This window comes from Camellia sinensis, chromosome 1, assembly GCF_055761805.1.
Source record: "Camellia sinensis isolate YWXY chromosome 1, ASM5576180v1, whole genome shotgun sequence".
Taxonomy (NCBI): Eukaryota; Viridiplantae; Streptophyta; class Magnoliopsida; order Ericales; family Theaceae; genus Camellia; species Camellia sinensis.
This window is the reverse complement of record NC_138961.1, coordinates 194418959-194441652: the sequence shown is the minus strand read 5'-3', so window position 1 is coordinate 194441652 and position 22694 is coordinate 194418959. Positions and strand designations below refer to the sequence as shown.

Genomic DNA, 22694 nt, shown 5'->3' with positions numbered 1-22694 from the left:
CATGAAGTATCTTCCAAAGTAGCTCATTAAGTGGTGCTTTAAATTCCATTTTAACAAGTGTGTTTTCCCTTCTTTTTCATGAAAGGCAATGCTAACAATCATGTCATTTTTAAGGAAGATAGTTTGGATGTAAACAATTTTTGCCTGCTTGAGCTGGAAGATAGTCTTTTGTTAACTGACTGATTTTCAATTAAACATTGCTTTTGTGGTCCACCACAGCTGATTGCTATGACTCAAACCCGTGCAACAGTGCTGGGAGTGGATAGCACATGTCGTTGTTCTAAGTCACAGCAAATATCCTTTAGAGGTGCATTGTTTAAAAAAGAAAAAAAAAAGACTTTTAACATATCTCTGTGTATGCCTGTAGTAACTCTAAACAGAACCATCTTCAGCATGTTATTCCCTCAAAGTTGTGCTCTGTTAATAGAGTATTTATTTCTTACTGAGTTTGTCCTTCACCCGCTTTCAATTGATTTGTGCATATTATGCTTCAGTAACAGAGGTTGTTTGGGAGGGTGGGGAGACAGAAACCAAAGCTGATAGTAATACAATGAAGAAAGCAGACAACAACTCAGTTAGCAATACTGTTAACAGGTAATCATTTTAGTAATTAACTATTTTTGTTTGTTTGCTTGTTAGTTTATTTTTAGTTATCTTGCTCACACCTCTTCTTTTCTTTTCTTTTTATTTATTTTATTTTATTATTTTTTTTGTGGGGGTTTTGTTGCAAAATGATGAAACATTGTAGGGACAGATGACTGTAACCAGAAATTCTATTTGTCAGTTCAGTTTTTTTTATCTCATTGCATCAATACTAATTTACCATGCTTTGCATGCCATATTCTATTTTTCAGTTCAGTTTTTTTAAAATAAGTGGTGCGGTACAAGTCCGAGAATAGGTCAGGAAAGAGAAGCCATGCTACTGAGGGGATCATACTAATGAGATCGGAAAATTTGGGATGATCTCAGAATTACTTCAAATTTAGTAGTAGTTTTGATCAGCCATAACAAGTTGAACACAATGCATTGCCTTTGGCAACGATGCATGTGGAATTGGCTAAATTCCATTGATTAGGCTTCCAAAATAGCTTTTTCTTATTTTAGGAAAGTTTTATTCTTTCTATAACTTTGTTTTGAAGTTTGTGCTTTCAGCACCACTTATTTTGGCATGTCTTATAAATCAAGGAGTATTCAAGTTTGGACTTAAATTTGTCATTTTAGTGATTTTCCCTTTTCTTAGTTATTTCTGTTCTGCAAGAATTATGATTAATCTACAAATAGAGATGTGTTTATATTTTTTCCTTGTGGATTAATTTTCTTTCTCATGGATTGAAGATATTTTTGTCTTCTAAAACAATATCTAGACATCGTACCCTATTTTGTTGCGTTATGTGAATAACTACATGACTAGACAACTATTAAGGGCAGAATTTGCAGAGTAACTGAATAATCCAATGTTTTTTGTTTAAAAATAAACAATCCAATGCTTAGAATGTACAATAGCTCAAATTCAAAAATATATATAAAAAAAAGAAGAGAGTACAATAGCATAATAACTTACAAATAAATAACTGTGCAAATAAAAAGCCATTACTTCTATTTCAAGAAAATTTTGTAGATTGATGTCAGACATGCCTCCATGGCCTTTCTGTAATGCTCACACACTCACTAAACCTAAAACAATCAACAAGATGATCAATTGTCATTCCTGCGGCTTGCATGAATGAATAGACAATCACTGGTCCCACGAACCAGAAACCGCGCTTCAATAAGTCCCTGCTAACGGCCTCTGCTTTTGGAGATCTCAAAGGAACATTTCTTGGGTATCTGTATCTGTTGATCACTGGTTTGTAATCTACATAAGCCCACATATAGCTACTGAAAGATCCAAATTCCCTCACAATCTGCATTTGTAGTTCAAATTCAGCTACTGTATCTATGTTAGTTGATGCATATGCTCCGTTTGTTTCGGAAAAAACTTTTTCTAGAAAATGTATTTTGCAGAAAATGTTTTTCTGTGTTTGGTTGCTTCTGTATAACTGATGTGCTGGTGCTGTGGCGGTGGTAGTGAGTTAGAGATTGCAGTGGTTGTGTGGTGGTGGTAGTGACGGTAAAGGTCGTGGTTGGTGGTTGGTGGTTGGTGGTGATGGTGATGGTGCTGGTGCTGGAGTGTCAGTGACAGCGATTGTTGTGTGGTGTTGTGGGTGGGTGGTGGTAGTAACAGTGGCGGTGGTGGCAGCGGCAACATTGGCAACGGTCGAGGTGATGGTAGGGTGGTAGTGGTGTTACCTCTAGTCCAAAAAACATTTTTCATTTTTAAAAGTAAAAAATATTTTTCACCCAAATAATTTTGTTTTCTGTTGATCACATAAAATATTTTAGTGTTATTTGATTTTTCAACATAACAAACGTAAGAAAATAGAGAAACATTTTGTGCCAAAACAAACGGAGTGGAAAACTTGTGAAGACACGAATTATGCAAAACTTGCCTGCACTATGCATTTGGCATTGTCTACAATGCACCTCACTCTGCTCTCTGTTAGCATTATTGCTTTGTTGGATGCTATTTCCATGATCTCTTTCTCCGCCATTTTTGCAACAGTGTTAGGATCAAATCCAGCAAACGTTTCTCTACATATATGCTCATTATTGTACTAATATTGCGTCCAATATATGATATTGACTAAAAAAATTTAGCAAAAAATAAAAATAAAAAGAAAAATCTTAAGTTTTTACTAGCATTGTGTAGACACCCCATTTTTAACCGACCTTAAGACTTAGGCGTCACCGATTGAGCGCTTGGTGATGTTGCATAATGTGCTTGTTCAGAAGTTTCGGAGTTGCGGCCGTGAGCCCTGCCTCCGGACTCCCGGACCCTTTTCTGTGCCTTGTCTCGGTTTGCGAACCAGACTCAGTTTTCTCTGTTTCTTTTCCTGAGGGAAGGGAGAGGTCCCGTAGACTATCTCTCAATGCCCGTGGGCTACATTTGGTGGCCGTAGGCTTTTTTTTTCCCATTTCGGAGCCCGATTTCCGGTTTTTCGGAGCCGTCAGGCCGTGTGCCTCGGTTCGGGACCGCCTAACCATCTCCGTTTGCTCTGATTTTTGGCATACATCTTATTTTCTCCCTTTTGAGGGACACTGGGGTCTGAGAAACCCACTTCGTGGCCGAACGCCACTTTCGGTGTTTAACAGCCCATTTTCGGGACCCCGAACTGCGTGTTTTGGCCCCGGAACATTCGTTTTGCAACGGTTTTCGTTCATTTTTGGCAGGTACCTCTGTTTTATCACAGGGAAGGTCACTGAAGGGTGGGAGGCTAGTAATTGTTGCAGCAACCAGTTATCTCTCCTCCGGAGCCTCCCGGCGCCCGTTTTTCGCACTTCCGGGCTAATGTTGAACACCCTAGGGTTAGTGTTGCCAACTTTCAACCACATATCTGTGATCTACACACCTGAGAGGCCACTAAAAGTTGGTGGCCGGCCATTAAGGTCACCTGACCCTTTTGACCCCTTTCTTCCGGGCTAATGTTGAACCCCTTGGACCTTTTTTCTTAAACTTTGAACCACATATTTGTGATGTACACACATGGGAGGCCACTAAAAAGTGGTGGCCGGCCATTAATGTTGATTGACCCTTTTGAACCCCTCTTTCCGAGCCAATGTTGAACCCCTTGGACCCATTTTCTTGGACTTTGAACCACATGGTTGTGATGAGGAGACCTAGGGGAACATCACCATGTGGTGGCCGGCCACCAAATTTGATTGAACCTTTTGACCCCTAGCCGGCCGGCTAGGGGGGGTGGCCGGCCAGCCACCTGCAGCCAAAGCAATGGGCCGGCCTGCTTCCTCACTGTGTGTGCTTTACAGCTGTCCAGCTGTTTCCCCCCAGAAAATATCCCAATTCGGGGATATTTTGTGGGGAAAGATTGCCTCCTTTTGGGCCCCACCTTTACACCCATCTTCTTGTCCATATAACCAGCTGAGGTCCTTCTTGACAAGGGTTAGAAAATTTGATCTTAAGAACTCCATAGCTATCTCCATCTTCTTCCTTCTCAATTCTTCAAAAAACCCTAAGCCCCTAACCACCATTTACACTACAACACCAAGCTCTATCACCACCACTCCATTTCAAGAGCAAGGAAAGGCATTCCAGCAGCTAAGAAGCAACAAATTTGGTCCAAGAAGCAACCAAAGAATTGATCTTCAAGGGTGAGTAACACTTTTATCCTTTTGACCCCTTTTCTTGATCTATTTCTAAACCCCACTTCCTTTTGGTTTCAAGCTCCGGCCCTAACTGAAAAGGGCCATATTTTGAGCTCATCTTCACTTCTCATTAAGGGCTCAACCCTGTTTGAGCCCTCCATAATACACTTGCTTCATTGATCATCTTGTATGTCATAGTTTTGCATGCTATTTTTGACCCATGAGCAATCTGTTTTTGAGCATGTTATAAACTGATATAAGGCTTATTTTGAGCCCCTCTTCAACATTGGAGAAGGACTCAACTTTGTTTGGTGTCTCCATGTATCACTTGTAGTTATATCCCTTGTTTGGCTCCATTTTTGCATAAATTGGTAGCCCTCTTTGCTTCTGTTTTTGGACCTTGGTCCGAACTGAAAGTGGCCTTATTTTGGCCTATACTTCATGTTTCATTCACACTTTTTTTCTGTTTGGTGATTATTTTGTATACTTCATGTTTTAGCACCTTTTGAGCCTCATTTTGCATCATATTTTTAGCATATTTGTATACTGATTTGAGGTCTGCTATATACTGTAAATGTTCATATTTTTGGTCCATCTTCAGTGTTGTAGAAGGAAATTTTTCAGTTTGGGTTTTTTTTATACCCCTTGCTTCATTACCCCTCTTTTGGCCCCTATTCTTGCATGCTATTTTTCCATTACCTATGCTTGCTGTTTGGCCATGTTTATAACTGTGAAAGTGCATCTCTTGGGACTGTCTAGCTTCTGTCTTTGCATTGCATGTCCATATTGTGCATGTTTGGCATGGCTATAGGCCATTTCGGGTGCTTAATGTTGCATTTCGGGACATTTCCTTGTATTTCATGTCATTTCGCTTCATTTCGGGACTGTTTTCCCCCATATTTTGTTGCTGAAATTCCATTGGCATGCTTGCATATCATTTTTGCCATATTTCATTGCATTTTATCACTGCCTCGGTTTGCGTGCCCGTGTGCACGCATTTCGAGGCACTCCATTTTTATCCGCCGGCATCCTATGTGAGTGTGGCTGAGGCTCACTCATGTTGGTATAAGCCCACTTGTCATTTCCATGCCATTTCATTGCATTTTATCACTGCCTCGGTTTGCGTGCCCGTGTGCACGCATTTCGAGGCACTTCATTTTCTGCAATCGGCATCTTGTGTGAGTGTGGCTGAGGCTCTCTCATGTTAGTATAAGTCCATGTTGCATTTTCCATGTCATTCGCATCGCTTTTGCATCGCCTCGGTTTGCGCGCCCGCGTGCACGCATTTCAAGGCACTTCATTTTTATCCGATCGGCATCCCATGTGAGTGTGGCTGAGGCTCACTCATGTTGGTATAAGCCCATTTGTCATTACCATGTCATTTTGTCATTACCTCGGTTTGCGTGCCCGTGTGCGCGCATTTCGAGGCACCCCTTTTTTATCCGATCGGCATCCCATGTGAGTGTGGCTGAGGCTCACTCATATTGGTATAAGCCCATTTGTCATTTCCATATCATTTCATCATATTCTAGCATTGCCTCGGTTTGCGTGCCCGTGTGCACGCATTTCGAGGCACCTCATTTTCATAGCATTTACCATTGCCTCGGTTTGCGTGCCCGCGTGCACGTATTTCGAGATACCTATCATCGCCTCGGTTTGCGTGCCCGCGTGCACGTATTTCGAGACGCATATCATCGCCTCGGTTTGCGTGCCCGCGTGCACGTATTTCGAGACGCCTATCATCGCCTCGGTTTGCGTGCCCGCGTGCACGTATTTCGAGACGCATATCATCGCCTCGGTTTGCGTGCCCGCGTGCACGTATTTCGAGACGCATATCATCGCCTCGGTTTGCGTGCCCGCGTGCACATATTTCGAGGCACCTCATTTTCAGTGCATTCTGTCATTTTCTCGGTTTGCGTGCCCGTGTGCACGCATTTCGAGACATCTCATTTTCATAACGTTGTGTATGTTAGGATTGCATCTTAGTTGCATTTCATCCATATCATGCATATTGCATCGTGTCCGGAATAGGAGTTAGCCCGGGCACGGGAAACGAGGTACATTTCGTACTCCGAGTGACGGAATGTGTCTCAATTCCCCCAGTCACCGACACTCCAGATAATCCATGATGGAGTTAGGTTTTAGCTGTAGTTTCATGTGCATTCATCCTATATTGAGTTGTGCATTTCGACTCCTCGGCCATCATGCCTCGGTATGCGTGATTGGTGGCACGAGGATCGAGACATGCATATATTTGTGCAAATACATTGCTATGCCCCTTTCCTGCTCTCTGTTGCAGCAAAACCAGGAATCAGCAACCTTTTGGGGCTTGGCACACATTTCAAGAACAGGTGTAAACAGAGGCTAATTGGGGCATTCCGGTGGATTTCCGCGCAAGACAATCCGGACATGCACCATCCACCAGAAGCAAGACAGTCCCTGGCTTGCACGCCAGTTTATTTGCTTTCTAGTTAATTCATTAATTAATTAGAATTCTGTAATATTTTGGACTGTAATATTCTTTCATTCGGGACTGTAATATTTGGACTGTATATTTATTCGGACCCTCTGTGCGAGGGCACAACTGTAATAAGTGTGCGTGTGTGTGTTGTATGTCTTCCAACCCCACGTCTTTCTCCCTTTTATTTATCCGCTTTTGATGGTTAGATTAGGGCATATTTTAATTAGCATACAGTATGACAGCATGTTTGCATCATTCATCTGTATTGCATGCACCGGGCTCGGCGCACCATACTAACTGCATCGTACTTTCAATTCCAAATTGAATACATGGTAGTTGTAGCATTTCATATACCATCTTAGAATAGCCGAGCCTGCCATAGTTGCATTTTTGTATGTGTTGCATTAGGCATTTCTGTATACTTAGGATTCATGCATAATTTCTAATGTAATTCTCTGTTTTGGCTTGGAGTACTCGGTAAGTTTTATGCTTTAGCATCCTTGCATGCGTGTGAGTGTTACCATGAATAGCATATTTACCATGAGGCTATGTGCTTATCTGATATAACTGCCTGAATGCCTGCGGATGAAGGTTGGGTTATCTGGATTGGAATGAATCATCAAAATGTTTAAAGCCTACCTGCGGGTAGCAAAACTTCCTTTAAAAGGCAAGCATGAAATGTTTTGTTCCAATTCGGGCGACCCGGTCTATACTTATATGCTGTGAGCATCACATAGTAACCTAGGCTAATAAACCGGGATAAGAACTCGCAATGTTTTCAAAAATTAGATATCATGGTTAGTAGAGGCCGGTCTATGACCGGGCGAGCGGGGGTGCTCACGAAGTGACCTTCCCCAATCGTACCCAAGTTCCCGAGCCGAGGCAACTTTGGTGATGACGGACGCGTGGCCTTTTGGCACCGAGTCAGGGTTTCCTAAATTTCCCAAAATAAAATATTTAGGTGGCGACTCTGTATCTGGCAAAGCAGTCCATGTTTGGCACTTCTTTCAAAAATCAGTTTTTCTCAAAAACGACTTGCCGGATTTGGACTCTTTGGTTCAGACTTAGAACCGTGACAACGAAAAGTCGAGTCCGAGCTGTAGCGAGGTCCCCCGCGGGCTTGTTACAGTTTCTGGCGACTCTGCTGGGGATTTAGAGAACTTGACTCGAACTCATGATATCTGTTTTTTTTACTACACTTGTGTGTTTCTTTGCATTGCATTTGCATTGGTGCGCCTAGGACACCGTGTTTGCCATCTGCTATTCCTGAACGGTTTGCCGGAGGCTTGTCTTGTCAAGGCATGACCATAAGGCTGACCGGTTGTGGGCTCTGCCAGTATGGGAACACAAACCCCGGTTTTACCGGGGCACCCTCTTTGACCATTCGACCTAGTGCATATTCGGATCCATAGTGACTATTCCAAATTAGGACAGGTTGCTTGCCCGTTTATAGGTTGTTTGAAACCGCTGCGTGCATAGTGAAACCCTAGCTCCTGACAAAATAGGACAGGGAAACCCTACCCCAACATAGGGGTGTTTTGGCTCTCACTTATCGGTTATGTGCTTTAGAGTGCGTCTCTACAAGAATGCATGTATCAGTGTATGAGGTTGGGCATCAGGCCTGCGGGCATCAATCAGTATCTGGGAATCAGTTTTGCCTGAGGGTATCGATTCACCGGCAGAATTTTGGGCAGAATTCAGTAGAGAGCACACTCATTCAACTATGTTCATATCTGTTCAGGTGAAATCAGGCTGAGATGCTGCACGTTTTCTCTTTTGCTAGGGTAATCCTGGAACTATAGCTTCAGAAGGCTCCGATATCCCCCGGGTACATTGGATCCGTGTTGATAGACTTTGTCAGGTCGGAAATTCAGTTCAAAGGCAAATCAGTGTTCCTTCGCTGAGGTAAGGCAAAGGAGGGCCAGATAGGGTTCATTTGTTCATCTAATCCGTCAGTCGCCAGTCACATCACCTTTGTTCAGACTCAGCAGGCCATGATGGCACAAGGTTCGGAAGAATTTGCGGCCGTGACAGCAGCGCTAAATCAGGGAACTGCCATGCAGGCTGAGACCAGTATTGAAACGCAGCGCCCATCTGGGGCATCTGCCTCACATCCAGCTTTGGGACCCCAGCCGAACTTTGACCCAATTCCGCCAGTTAAAGACTTGCAGTGTCTGAATCCTCGAGAAGGGTTGGCTCAAGCTCAGGTGCTCAGACCCCTGGTGCAGCCTAATGAGAAAACTCAACCCTTTCATGTTGATGAATTCAATCCGACTGCAGTGAAAATTGTGAACCTTGAGAAGCAGTTAAAAGGGGCACAGGACCCCAACTCCATTCACAACATTGAGGATTGGTCCACCGAGGTTGCCGTAAGGCTCCCAGCCGAGAGTACCAATGTTGGTGGTAACACTATTTCCAAACCTGCTAAAGTCAACACAGTCGCCATAGCCGACCCTTTTGCCAAGGCCAGCCTACAAATAGCCAGCTCAGCCCGAGCTCAGGGTAGATTTTTCACCCCCCTCCATATGAGCCTAACCAGGACATTCAAAGTTCTAATGGAAAGAGGGCACCTCAAACCCCTTAATCCTCAACCTTTGCCAAACCCACTCCCTGCCAGACATAACCCCAGCAAATACTGTGTATATCATCAACAGCGCGGCCATGGCACCGATGGTTGCTACCGCCTTCGTCATGAGATCCAGAATCTCATTGACAACCGGACAATAGTTCCACCTCAAAACCCCGAGGACCAAGTGCCTCCTCCACATCTCAACCTCAGCCAAACACTGCCACCCACCTACGATCCCAGTATATACACCCCGACCCATCTACCCAAGCCTGAGGTGTTTATCCCAGAAAGCATAGACCTATGCATGATGGATGCACCTGAACCTCAACCATCTCAAACCCGTGAACCCACTATTTCTGAGTTGATGGGAATGATTAAAGATCTTCAAAAAACCGTGACAGATCTGGCCTCCGGGACATTGGCTCCATCATCGACCACACCACATACCGGGAACTTCATGTCAAAAGACTCCCCGATGTTGGGACGAGCTGCGTTTGAGGAAGGCCAATCCCTTGGCAAAGTGGAAGCGACTGGTAAGAGCAAGGTAGGGGCAGGCATTGGTCCCCATGAACACCTTCGGTGGGATATTGAGGCTTTGAAAGCCGAAGGGCTGAACAAGCAGCAAGTACTCGCAGTTGTTGCAGAAATTGTAGATAACACTTTCGCCACTCAGCATGAGATTAGTCTGAATCAAGGGGCAATCCGGGAGAAGGGCCGCTGTACCAGGAATGTTCCTTTCAGCTCTAAACCCTTACTCGGAAGAGATCGGCAAACCAGGCCAGCACCTGCCAATCCCTTTGCTGGTGCACCCAGTAAAAATCCACAAACCTCAAAATACCCACCTCGAGGCCAGAGGGTGTTCGCACCACTATACATGTCTCTATCAGCGGCCTTTAGGATCTTGGTTAGAGAGGGGGATTTGAAGCCCCTGGAGCCGCAGCCATTACCAAAGAACCTCCCTCTCTCGCACAACCCAGCCGACTACTGTGCCTTCCATCAGCAAACCGGTCATGACACTGACATGTGCTTTCGTCTCCGCCACGAAATACAAGATCTGATCGACAATGGGGTCATCCCCCTGCTAAGTCCTGCAAAGTCTATTGGCACTTGATCAGTGAACTTGGGGGATAATGTGATCTGATCAGAGGTTGAACCAGCTGCGGGTGGCGCTCAATTTACTCCAGACATGGTGGATGGCATGCACTGTTTTGAGCATTTGTGAATGCCGGTTTCCGACTCGGGTATTGGGTCAGTCTTGTTGTTTTGTTTTGAATCTGTCTTTTTGTTTTGAGTCAGTCTCTTTTTATTTTGGATCTGTCTTGTCGTATCGAGTCAGTCCTATTGTACAGGAGTCGGGTGATTCCGGGGGGGGTGTTACCTCGGGCGTCACCATTTTGTTTTGTGTTTGTCATTTCGTTTTGTTTTGAGTCTGTTTCTGCCAGGGAGCCAATTGTACCAACAGATTTGATTGAAACAGCAATAATTTTTGCACTTCTATGTTCGCTTCTGCCGTGTGCTAGTTGTGACGGAATCTGAATGAAATGGCAGTGCATTCCACCTGCTCTCTTGTGCCCCAGAATCATTGCATCGACCTAAGTTTTTCAAAACTCTTTTTGAACATTGCAGTAAAAACGAAGAGGAAGGAATTCCTTGGGATTTGCAAAACTTTGATCATTTGAGAGAAAGAGAGGCATGCTAAGCCCTTAATGAATGAAATCATGCTTGTTAACGTGAGTACTGAGAAGGACCCTGGCTTGATCCAGACTGGTTTCACACTACCTTCAGCGCGAGCGATTTGTCGCTTTCTTAAAAACTTTCAAAAACAAAATGTTTTGCGCGGTCTTGCGAAGACCTGTGTGGAATCGCTCTTGAGATTGTGCAGCCTAGGATCGCTCTCAGCCTCGAGACTCAACCCCTTCGCTTCCAAACCTTGAACTTGAAATCAGAAGGTTCGACGGTCAACTACGATGTGAGGCCTGTGTGGCTAGATTTGAAGCAGCCCTCGAACAAGAGGCCAGGAAAGTCAGATCAAAAGATCAGAAGATCAGAAGAAGCTTGCAAAGCTAGAACAGAAGTACCCCTCGAACTAGGGGCAAAGATATCAGACATGCTCGAAGAACTGAAGATGAGTCCTCTTGCAAAGCAGCAGCCATTCTCCTGGATTCAGATGACTCTAGGATCTCGAAACCATTTGGCATGGACTTGTTATACTTTTACCCTTGAGAGGCTCGCTGGGCCGAAAACCCGGAAGGGCGACCCAGGCAAAAGTTAGAGCAAGAGGAAAAATACAAAAAAGAAGAAGCAAAAAATGCAAAAAGAAAAAAAGAGAACAAAAAAGAAAGATGCAAAGAAAAGAACGAAAAAAAAAAAAAAATCAAAAAAGGAAAAAGAAATGAAAAGAATTAAAAAGAAAAGAAAAACAAAGCTCGCAAGGTCGAAAACCCGCAACGGGCGCCTTGGCAAAAGTTAGAGCCTAAAAAGGAGAGGTTAAATACCCGAGTGTACCTTAACCCCGAACTACGTGAGGCTTGATTCCCATCTTTGGGATACGTAGGCAACTTCATTCTGAAGTCCAGCCGTAAAATACTTCAAATTGACTGTGCCCATGTAATGGTTTTGATCATCTTCGATTTCTCTGTATCTGAGAATTTGGTTGTATTCGTCGCTCTAAGGACTGCCTTCAATACGCTGCGGTGCCATCCACACAAGGGGCAACTTTCCGTTGCCATTCAATGCGCTGCGGTGCCATCCAAACAAGGGGCAACTTTCCGTTGCCATTCAAATGCACCGCGGTGTCATTCAAACAAGGGGCAACTTTCCGTTGCCATTCAATGCGCTGCGGTGCTATCCAAACAAGGGGCAACTTTCCGTTGCCATTCAGAACGCCGCGGTGCCATTTCAAACAAGGGGCAACATTCCGTTGCCATGCAGTATCCTTCAGACCAGGGGCAATTTTTCATTGCCATGGATCCGAGGTTGCGCATCTCAAGAGTAGATCCCATGCTCGTAGAGCAGTGGTCGTTTGCAAAAATAGTTTTTGAGAATTTTTACTAAGGTTGACTAATCTTCTCGAAAAGTATTCCATTTTCAAAACTGGACCATTTCTTAGACCCAAAAAGGGAAAATTTTCAGTGCTCGCAGCCTAACTCGCATGATTTTAAATCAGAAAATTGAACAAGCATGTTAATCTAACTCTCATTTTGGTCAATTTTTTTTAGAAGAAAACTAAAACAAAAAAAAAAAAAATGGTCAAAATGATGAACTACGGGCACAGTTGAGTCAGGCTTCCTGTCTTTTCCCCATTGCCAACATACTTGCCAGAAAGGCACTCTACCTACCAGAAAAGGGGACCGCTGAAGCTGACCGCGAAAGGGCTGAAAGCTCTCACATCCTCCAAGCAACGAGGTATCAAGACAAGTGCGAAACACGAACTAGAATGGGGCAAGATATTCCAACTCCATCATCCGGACAGATCTTACCACGTCCAAACTCCCCAACAAAGCATCATCAACTGATGTTAGTTGCAGATTTGCTACACACCCAGTTGTAGTGCAACCTTTCCATGGGAGGAATTCACTAGTTGTGAGCAGAAGAAAGAGAATCTAGCAGAATGCTAGGGACACGAGCCCACAGTTTGCTGTTCGTCCATCAACCACCCAGGGGAGGGATGAAAAATGAGAGAATGAAGAATAGAGAGATGTGCGATGAGAGGAAAAGTGAGAAGAGGGCTTTTTCAGAAAAACCGAGCTTGAGAGCCGAGTGATGTGAGAATCACAAATAAGAAAGGGTGGGAATAATACCCGGTGAAACAGGCTCCCTGTGCACGCCTGTGTGTCATGTCTTTTGCTTTGTTTGTCTCTTTTCTTGTTTTGAGTCGTTTCGAGTGTTACTCGATGTGTCTAGGTTGTGTGCCTTTTTGTTTCCTTGTTGAGTCATTTTGCTGTGTTCAGTCATAGGCTCAATACTTGGTCGAAAGCTCATCTCTGAATTTCAAAAACAAAATCGTTTTGTGCTCCGAGTGCCATGCCATTCTCCACATTTGTGCAAAACAAGATTCGTTTCTTTCATAAAACCGCAGGGTTCAACCCAGGTCATGCGAGAACAGTAGAACTAGGACCTATTTGAAGCTATATGGGTTCCAGACTACAAAGCAAAAGCAAAAGAGGAAATGTCGGGTATCTGAGTTTGTTTCAACTTCAGTAAATTCCGAGACTACATCCCGTGTGTACCTCTTCAAGTCTTGCCAAGGCTCCGAAGTATGAGTGTGCCTCTACCTCAAGCTCCAGATCCAGTCTGCTTCAAGCCAAAATGGTAATCAGAAGTGCTCTCCCTGAGTACCATTCCCCGCCAGAGGCATCTTGGCCGTGTTCGCAATGAGTTCCTAGGAGACCAACTGCGACGGTGGAAACTAGAGTTCGAATGGCCGATGCCTAGAACGTAAAGGTTCGGGATTTCCGAGACCAAAGTCTGGTTTAAATACCCAGAGGCGTGTCCTCGGCTTGAAGTCTGTATGGAAGCCCCATAGGTTGAGATAGCATGTATGCACCTCAATTCTGGATACTGAACCAACCTAGTCTGTCACCCCGTTGGAGAATAGGGAAAGTTGTGAACATAGCCAGAAAGGAAAGGTAGTAACTGCGGTTTGGAAGTACAGTCAAGAAAGCGCAAGAAGGACCTACTCTTTTCAGCTCAAAATGTTTCTGCGGGATTTTCAAACTCATGTCTTCGATGTGTAGCTCATTGTCAGTCGGCATGCACGAGGTGTATCCTTTTTGGAATGTATCATGACCCCTCCGAGAGGTAAATCGGAGGTTGCGTTTGGAAATTGGTCTACTTAAGGCTAGTATTCCCTTGTTCGGTATTTTGTTTCAAATATGCGCTGTCACGCACACTCCACCTGCATTGTTATGCTCATTTGTTGCATTGTTATGCACATTTATCTAGCATTGTTATGCTCATTTGTTGCATTGTTATGCACATTTATCTAGCATTGTTATGCTCATTGTTGCATTATTAAGCACCCACTTCACTAGCATTGTTATATCCATTGCATTGATTATGCACATCTATTTTCGCATTATTATGCTCAATTACTTGCATTTTTACGCACCAGTTCACTTGCAATTATCTTTCTTTCTCCTCGCGCGTGCGACGGGTTAGACCCTCTTCGGTTAAAAGCGTTCGGAAGAAGTCCCAATGCTCACACCATTCTGAAACGCCGGGATACGTCCCTTTGCTTCTCCCTCTTCGGTTAAAAGCATTCGGAAGAAGTCCCAATGCTCACACCACTCTGAAACGCCGGGATACGTCCCTATGTTTCTCCCTTTCGGTTAAAAGCGTTCGGAAGAAGTCCCAATGCTCACACCATTCTGAAACGCCGGGATACGTCCCTTTGCTTCTCCCTCTTCGGTTAAAAGCATTCGGAAGAAGTCCCAATGCTCACACCACTCTGAAACGCCGGGATACGTCCCTATGTTTCTCCCTTTCGGTTAAAAGCATTCGGAAGAAGTCCCAATGCTCACACCACTCTGAAACGCCGGGATACGTCCCTATGTTTCTCCCTTTCGGTTAAAAGCATTCGGAAGAAGTCCCAATGCTCACACCATTCTGAAACGCCGGGATACGTCCCTATGTTTCTCCCTTTCGGTTAAAAGCATTCGGAAGAAGTCCCAATGCTCACACCATTCTGAAACGCCGGGATACGTCCCTATGTTTCTCCTCCTTCGGTTAAAAGCATTCGGAATAAGTCCCAATGCTCACACCACTCTGAAACGCCGGGATACGTCCCTATGTTTCTCCTCCTTCGGTTAAAAGCATTCGGAAGAAGTCCCAATGCTCACACCACTCTGAAACGCCGGGATACGTCCCTATGTTTCTCCTCCTTCGGTTAAAAGCATTCGGAAGAAGTCCCAATGCTCACACCATTCTGAAACGCCGGGATACGTCCCTTTGCTTCTCCCTCTTCGGTTAAAAGCATTCGGAAGAAGTCCCAATGCTCACACCACTCTGAAACGCCGGGATACGTCCCTATGTTTCTCCTCCTTCGGTTAAAAGCATTCGGAATAAGTCCCAATGCTCACACCACTCTGAAACGCCGGGATACGTCCCTATGTTTCTCCTCCTTCGGTTAAAAGCATTCGGAAGAAGTCCCAATGCTCACACCATTTTGAAACACCAGGATACGTCCCTTTGTTTCTCCTCATCGTCCTTAAATTCTTGGGATACGTCCCTACACCTCTGGGATACGTCCCTAAACACCGAGTTACAGCTTGCTGCATTTGCATGATCATTGAGTTATGTTCGGCTTCTTGCATATCATTTTGCATTTTGCCCCCCCTGCCTGCGGGCCTGCCTGCGGGCACATTTCTGTTTATCTTGTATGTTTGTCTAAGTCTTCGGCCTTGTCAAAAATGGGTCGTCTCTAGGCTTTGACATTCACTCCCGTCACTTGTGACTTCCGAGTTCTGTCAAAGAGGGGCAACTGTAGACACCCCATTTTTAACCGACCTTAAGACTTAGGCGTCACCGATTGAGCGCTTGGTGATGTTGCATAATGTGCTTGTTCAGAAGTTTCGGAGTTGCGGCCGTGAGCCCTGCCTCCGGACTCCCGGACCCTTTTCTGTGCCTTGTCTCGGTTTGCGAACCAGACTCAGTTTTCTCTGTTTCTTTTCCTGAGGGAAGGGAGAGGTCCCGTAGACTATCTCTCAATGCCCGTGGGCTACATTTGGTGGCCGTAGGCTTTTTTTTTCCCATTTCGGAGCCCGATTTCCGGTTTTTCGGAGCCGTCAGGCCGTGTGCCTCGGTTCGGGACCGCCTAACCATCTCCGTTTGCTCTGATTTTTGGCATACATCTTATTTTCTCCCTTTTGAGGGACACTGGGGTCTGAGAAACCCACTTCGTGGCCGAACGCCACTTTCGGTGTTTAACAGCCCATTTTCGGGACCCCGAACTGCGTGTTTTGGCCCCGGAACATTCGTTTTGCAACGGTTTTCGTTCATTTTTGGCAGGTACCTCTGTTTTATCACAGGGAAGGTCACTGAAGGGTGGGAGGCTAGTAATTGTTGCAGCAACCAGTTATCTCTCCTCCGGAGCCTCCCGGCGCCCGTTTTTCGCACTTCCGGGCTAATGTTGAACACCCTAGGGTTAGTGTTGCCAACTTTCAACCACATATCTGTGATCTACACACCTGAGAGGCCACTAAAAGTTGGTGGCCGGCCATTAAGGTCACCTGACCCTTTTGACCCCTTTCTTCCGGGCTAATGTTGAACCCCTTGGACCTTTTTTCTTAAACTTTGAACCACATATTTGTGATGTACACACATGGGAGGCCACTAAAAAGTGGTGGCCGGCCATTAATGTTGATTGACCCTTTTGAACCCCTCTTTCCGAGCCAATGTTGAACCCCTTGGACCCATTTTCTTGGACTTTGAACCACATGGTTGTGATGAGGAGACCTAGGGGAACATCACCATGTGGTGGCCGGCCACCAAATTTGATTGAACCTTTTGACCCCTAGCCGGCCGGCTAGGGGGGGTGGCCGGCCAGCCACCTGCAGCCAAAGCAATGGGCCGGCCTGCTTCCTCACTGTGTGTGCTTTACAGCTGTCCAGCTGTTTCCCCCCAGAAAATATCCCAATTCGGGGATATTTTGTGGGGAAAGATTGCCTCCTTTTGGGCCCCACCTTTACACCCATCTTCTTGTCCATATAACCAGCTGAGGTCCTTCTTGACAAGGGTTAGAAAATTTGATCTTAAGAACTCCATAGCTATCTCCATCTTCTTCCTTCTCAATTCTTCAAAAAACCCTAAGCCCCTAACCACCATTTACACTACAACACCAAGCTCTATCACCACCACTCCATTTCAAGAGCAAGGAAAGGCATTCCAGCAGCTAAGAAGCAACAAATTTGGTCCAAGAAGCAACCAAAGAATTGATCTTCAAGGGTGAGTAACACTTTTATCCTTTTGACCCCTTTTCTTGATCTATTTCTAAACCCCACTTCCTTTTGGTTTCAAGCTCCGGCCCTAACTGAAAAGGGCCATATTTTGAGCTCATCTTCACTTCTCATTAAGGGCTCAACCCTGTTTGAGCCCTCCATAATACACTTGCTTCATTGATCATCTTGTATGTCATAGTTTTGCATGCTATTTTTGACCCATGAGCAATCTGTTTTTGAGCATGTTATAAACTGATATAAGGCTTATTTTGAGCCCCTCTTCAACATTGGAGAAGGACTCAACTTTGTTTGGTGTCTCCATGTATCACTTGTAGTTATATCCCTTGTTTGGCTCCATTTTTGCATAAATTGGTAGCCCTCTTTGCTTCTGTTTTTGGACCTTGGTCCGAACTGAAAGTGGCCTTATTTTGGCCTATACTTCATGTTTCATTCACACTTTTTTTCTGTTTGGTGATTATTTTGTATACTTCATGTTTTAGCACCTTTTGAGCCTCATTTTGCATCATATTTTTAGCATATTTGTATACTGATTTGAGGTCTGCTATATACTGTAAATGTTCATATTTTTGGTCCATCTTCAGTGTTGTAGAAGGAAATTTTTCAGTTTGGGTTTTTTTTATACCCCTTGCTTCATTACCCCTCTTTTGGCCCCTATTCTTGCATGCTATTTTTCCATTACCTATGCTTGCTGTTTGGCCATGTTTATAACTGTGAAAGTGCATCTCTTGGGACTGTCTAGCTTCTGTCTTTGCATTGCATGTCCATATTGTGCATGTTTGGCATGGCTATAGGCCATTTCGGGTGCTTAATGTTGCATTTCGGGACATTTCCTTGTATTTCATGTCATTTCGCTTCATTTCGGGACTGTTTTCCCCCATATTTTGTTGCTGAAATTCCATTGGCATGCTTGCATATCATTTTTGCCATATTTCATTGCATTTTATCACTGCCTCGGTTTGCGTGCCCGTGTGCACGCATTTCGAGGCACTCCATTTTTATCCGCCGGCATCCTATGTGAGTGTGGCTGAGGCTCACTCATGTTGGTATAAGCCCACTTGTCATTTCCATGCCATTTCATTGCATTTTATCACTGCCTCGGTTTGCGTGCCCGTGTGCACGCATTTCGAGGCACTTCATTTTCTGCAATCGGCATCTTGTGTGAGTGTGGCTGAGGCTCTCTCATGTTAGTATAAGTCCATGTTGCATTTTCCATGTCATTCGCATCGCTTTTGCATCGCCTCGGTTTGCGCGCCCGCGTGCACGCATTTCAAGGCACTTCATTTTTATCCGATCGGCATCCCATGTGAGTGTGGCTGAGGCTCACTCATGTTGGTATAAGCCCATTTGTCATTACCATGTCATTTTGTCATTACCTCGGTTTGCGTGCCCGTGTGCGCGCATTTCGAGGCACCCCTTTTTTATCCGATCGGCATCCCATGTGAGTGTGGCTGAGGCTCACTCATATTGGTATAAGCCCATTTGTCATTTCCATATCATTTCATCATATTCTAGCATTGCCTCGGTTTGCGTGCCCGTGTGCACGCATTTCGAGGCACCTCATTTTCATAGCATTTACCATTGCCTCGGTTTGCGTGCCCGCGTGCACGTATTTCGAGATACCTATCATCGCCTCGGTTTGCGTGCCCGCGTGCACGTATTTCGAGACGCATATCATCGCCTCGGTTTGCGTGCCCGCGTGCACGTATTTCGAGACGCCTATCATCGCCTCGGTTTGCGTGCCCGCGTGCACGTATTTCGAGACGCATATCATCGCCTCGGTTTGCGTGCCCGCGTGCACGTATTTCGAGACGCATATCATCGCCTCGGTTTGCGTGCCCGCGTGCACATATTTCGAGGCACCTCATTTTCAGTGCATTCTGTCATTTTCTCGGTTTGCGTGCCCGTGTGCACGCATTTCGAGACATCTCATTTTCATAACGTTGTGTATGTTAGGATTTCATCTTAGTTGCATTTCATCCATATCATGCATATTGCATCGTGTCCGGAATAGGAGTTAGCCCGGGCACGGGAAACGAGGTACATTTCGTACTCCGAGTGACGGAATGTGTCTCAATTCCCCCAGTCACCGACACTCCAGATAATCCATGATGGAGTTAGGTTTTAGCTGTAGTTTCATGTGCATTCATCCTATATTGAGTTGTGCATTTCGACTCCTCGGCCATCATGCCTCGGTATGCGTGATTGGTGGCACGAGGATCGAGACATGCATATATTTGTGCAAATACATTGCTATGCCCCTTTCCTGCTCTCTGTTGCAGCAAAACCAGGAATCAGCAACCTTTTGGGGCTTGGCACACATTTCAAGAACAGGTGTAAACAGAGGCTAATTGGGGCATTCCGGTGGATTTCCGCGCAAGACAATCCGGACATGCACCATCCACCAGAAGCAAGACAGTCCCTGGCTTGCACGCCAGTTTATTTGCTTTCTAGTTAATTCATTAATTAATTAGAATTCTGTAATATTTTGGACTGTAATATTCTTTCATTCGGGACTGTAATATTTGGACTGTATATTTATTCGGACCCTCTGTGCGAGGGCACAACTGTAATAAGTGTGCGTGTGTGTGTTGTATGTCTTCCAACCCCACGTCTTTCTCCCTTTTATTTATCCGCTTTTGATGGTTAGATTAGGGCATATTTTAATTAGCATACAGTATGACAGCATGTTTGCATCATTCATCTGTATTGCATGCACCGGGCTCGGCGCACCATACTAACTGCATCGTACTTTCAATTCCAAATTGAATACATGGTAGTTGTAGCATTTCATATACCATCTTAGAATAGCCGAGCCTGCCATAGTTGCATTTTTGTATGTGTTGCATTAGGCATTTCTGTATACTTAGGATTCATGCATAATTTCTAATGTAATTCTCTGTTTTGGCTTGGAGTACTCGGTAAGTTTTATGCTTTAGCATCCTTGCATGCGTGTGAGTGTTACCATGAATAGCATATTTACCATGAGGCTATGTGCTTATCTGATATAACTGCCTGAATGCCTGCGGATGAAGGTTGGGTTATCTGGATTGGAATGAATCATCAAAATGTTTAAAGCCTACCTGCGGGTAGCAAAACTTCCTTTAAAAGGCAAGCATGAAATGTTTTGTTCCAATTCGGGCGACCCGGTCTATACTTATATGCTGTGAGCATCACATAGTAACCTAGGCTAATAAACCGGGATAAGAACTCGCAATGTTTTCAAAAATTAGATATCATGGTTAGTAGAGGCCGGTCTATGACCGGGCGAGCGGGGGTGCTCACGAAGTGACCTTCCCCAATCGTACCCAAGTTCCCGAGCCGAGGCAACTTTGGTGATGACGGACGCGTGGCCTTTTGGCACCGAGTCAGGGTTTCCTAAATTTCCCAAAATAAAATATTTAGGTGGCGACTCTGTATCTGGCAAAGCAGTCCATGTTTGGCACTTCTTTCAAAAATCAGTTTTTCTCAAAAACGACTTGCCGGATTTGGACTCTTTGGTTCAGACTTAGAACCGTGACAACGAAAAGTCGAGTCCGAGCTGTAGCGAGGTCCCCCCGCGGGCTTGTTACACATTGGTTGTGAGAAAAACAAATAAATTTACCTGAACAATTCCTTTCTTTTGAGAATCTCTGTCCAATTGTAATCCATCAACATACTAGACATTGCAAGTAACTCAAACAATTCACTGTTTGTAATCATTCCATGCTTATTGGTCAATTACATATTTTGTTTGCTTGTGGACAGATAAAGGTGTGGGACGCACAAGCAAACTACCAGTTAATTCATGTGACCCAAAACAGATCTAGAACTAAAAACAGATCCAAAGTCAAAACATTCCACAAATAGCAGCAGGGAACAAAACATCAAAATTCAACAAATAGCAGCAGAAAATACTCATCAACAGCAGCAAACATATCAGCTTAAACAGATCAGCAAACAGTTCAAGGTTGGTTAGCTTATTCCTTCTCTCCCGTTTTTATATAAGAGTTAGATGCCCTGATGTGATCCATTCCTTATTCTTCTAGCTTCAAAGTGCAATAATCAAGCATTATTTGGGTGTACTCTTTTTCTGTGACGAACTTTTATTTATTTCTATTGTTTTTGTGTAATTTAGTTCATGCCTTCTAAATTATTTTTGTCTAATTTAGTTCAGGTATTAGTTGAGTTAGTTCATGCCTTCTAAATTATTTTTGTCTAATTTATTTTAAAGCAGGCATATCATGCTTTATAGTGTTACTTGTGTTATTGCAGATTGGAAAATGGTTCCTGGCTTAAAGACTGGTCGGCTTCGGAAGAAGACACTCATCCAACTAGAAATAGACTCGCCAGCTGCTATTCCTTTAGGATCACCCGTTGCTCCATCTCCTGTTCTCCCCGTCCGATCAAATGTGGGACCATCTCAGCATGTCACTAGCCAACCAATGGTTGATTCTGATGAGACACAAGCCCCATCCGAAACGCAGCCGAGTGGCATAGGTAAGATTAAAGTGTATCAAATTTGTCAATTACCACATGCCATTGCCATTGTTTTTTTGTAGGCAAGTTTTAGCCAATTTTCGTGTTGTTATTTTGTTAACAGGGACTTCAAAACCCCTACATGTACGCGGACCGACACTTGGCAAAGGCATACAAAAAATAATTAGAGCCAAGAAAGGGGAAAAATGTTATGTTCACATCGATCGTGAGTTGAATGCAATAACTGGCAAGTATGCCACTCCAGCAACTAACGAGTTAGGAATTCAAATTAGAACCTTGTGCCCTTTGAAAGATGTGAAGACATGGCTAGATCTTGATGAGACTACAAAAGCTGCCGTCATCCAAGGAGTTCTTGTAACTAATATTACTTGTCCACAAGATGTAATTGTATTATGTATGCTAATAAGAAAGTCTAATATTTAATGATTACAATTTCAATTTGTTTTGCTTGTAGGACAAGTTTAAAATTGGAGACGATTTCCACAATGACTTACAAGCACAAGAGATTGTGAATAAGAAGGCCTATGGGTTGTACAAAGATTGGAGGTACACTTTGAAGCAAGAGTTCGAATTGTTAGAGGGACTTCCACGTGATGAGATCTATGCTCATCTACCCGTAGGGGTGAGTTTAGATAATTGGAAGCATTTGATCGATGTGGCATGGCAAGATGCATCTCACCAGGTAAAATAATAGACTAGATAGAGTACATACATCTATGTGAAAATGTGATATGCCTTAATATTTACCTATAAATTGTTTACCTGCTTGACTTATTTTTAGAAACGGTCAAAAGCTGGCAAGAGTAATAGGAGTCAATTGCCGTACAATCATACCAATGGGTCTCGCTCATTTCCTATCGCAATGGCTGCTATGGTGAGTTCGATTTTTTTTACACTTGAATCCATTATAAGTTGTTTGGATATGAAAAATGTTATGTTATGATACATATATATATATGTTAAACTCTGTTAGTAAACATCTACTGTCTGCAAAAAATCTATCTGGAAAAAATCTGTTAATGATACCCTT

At 44.1% G+C, this 22694-nt stretch overlaps 1 pseudogene; it reads right to left on the bottom strand.

The window, feature by feature from the left end:
- Positions 1-1625: 1625 nt before the first annotated feature.
- LOC145821908 (uncharacterized) lies at positions 1626-20887 on the bottom strand (annotated as a pseudogene).
- Between the last annotated feature and the right edge of the window lie 1807 nt (positions 20888-22694).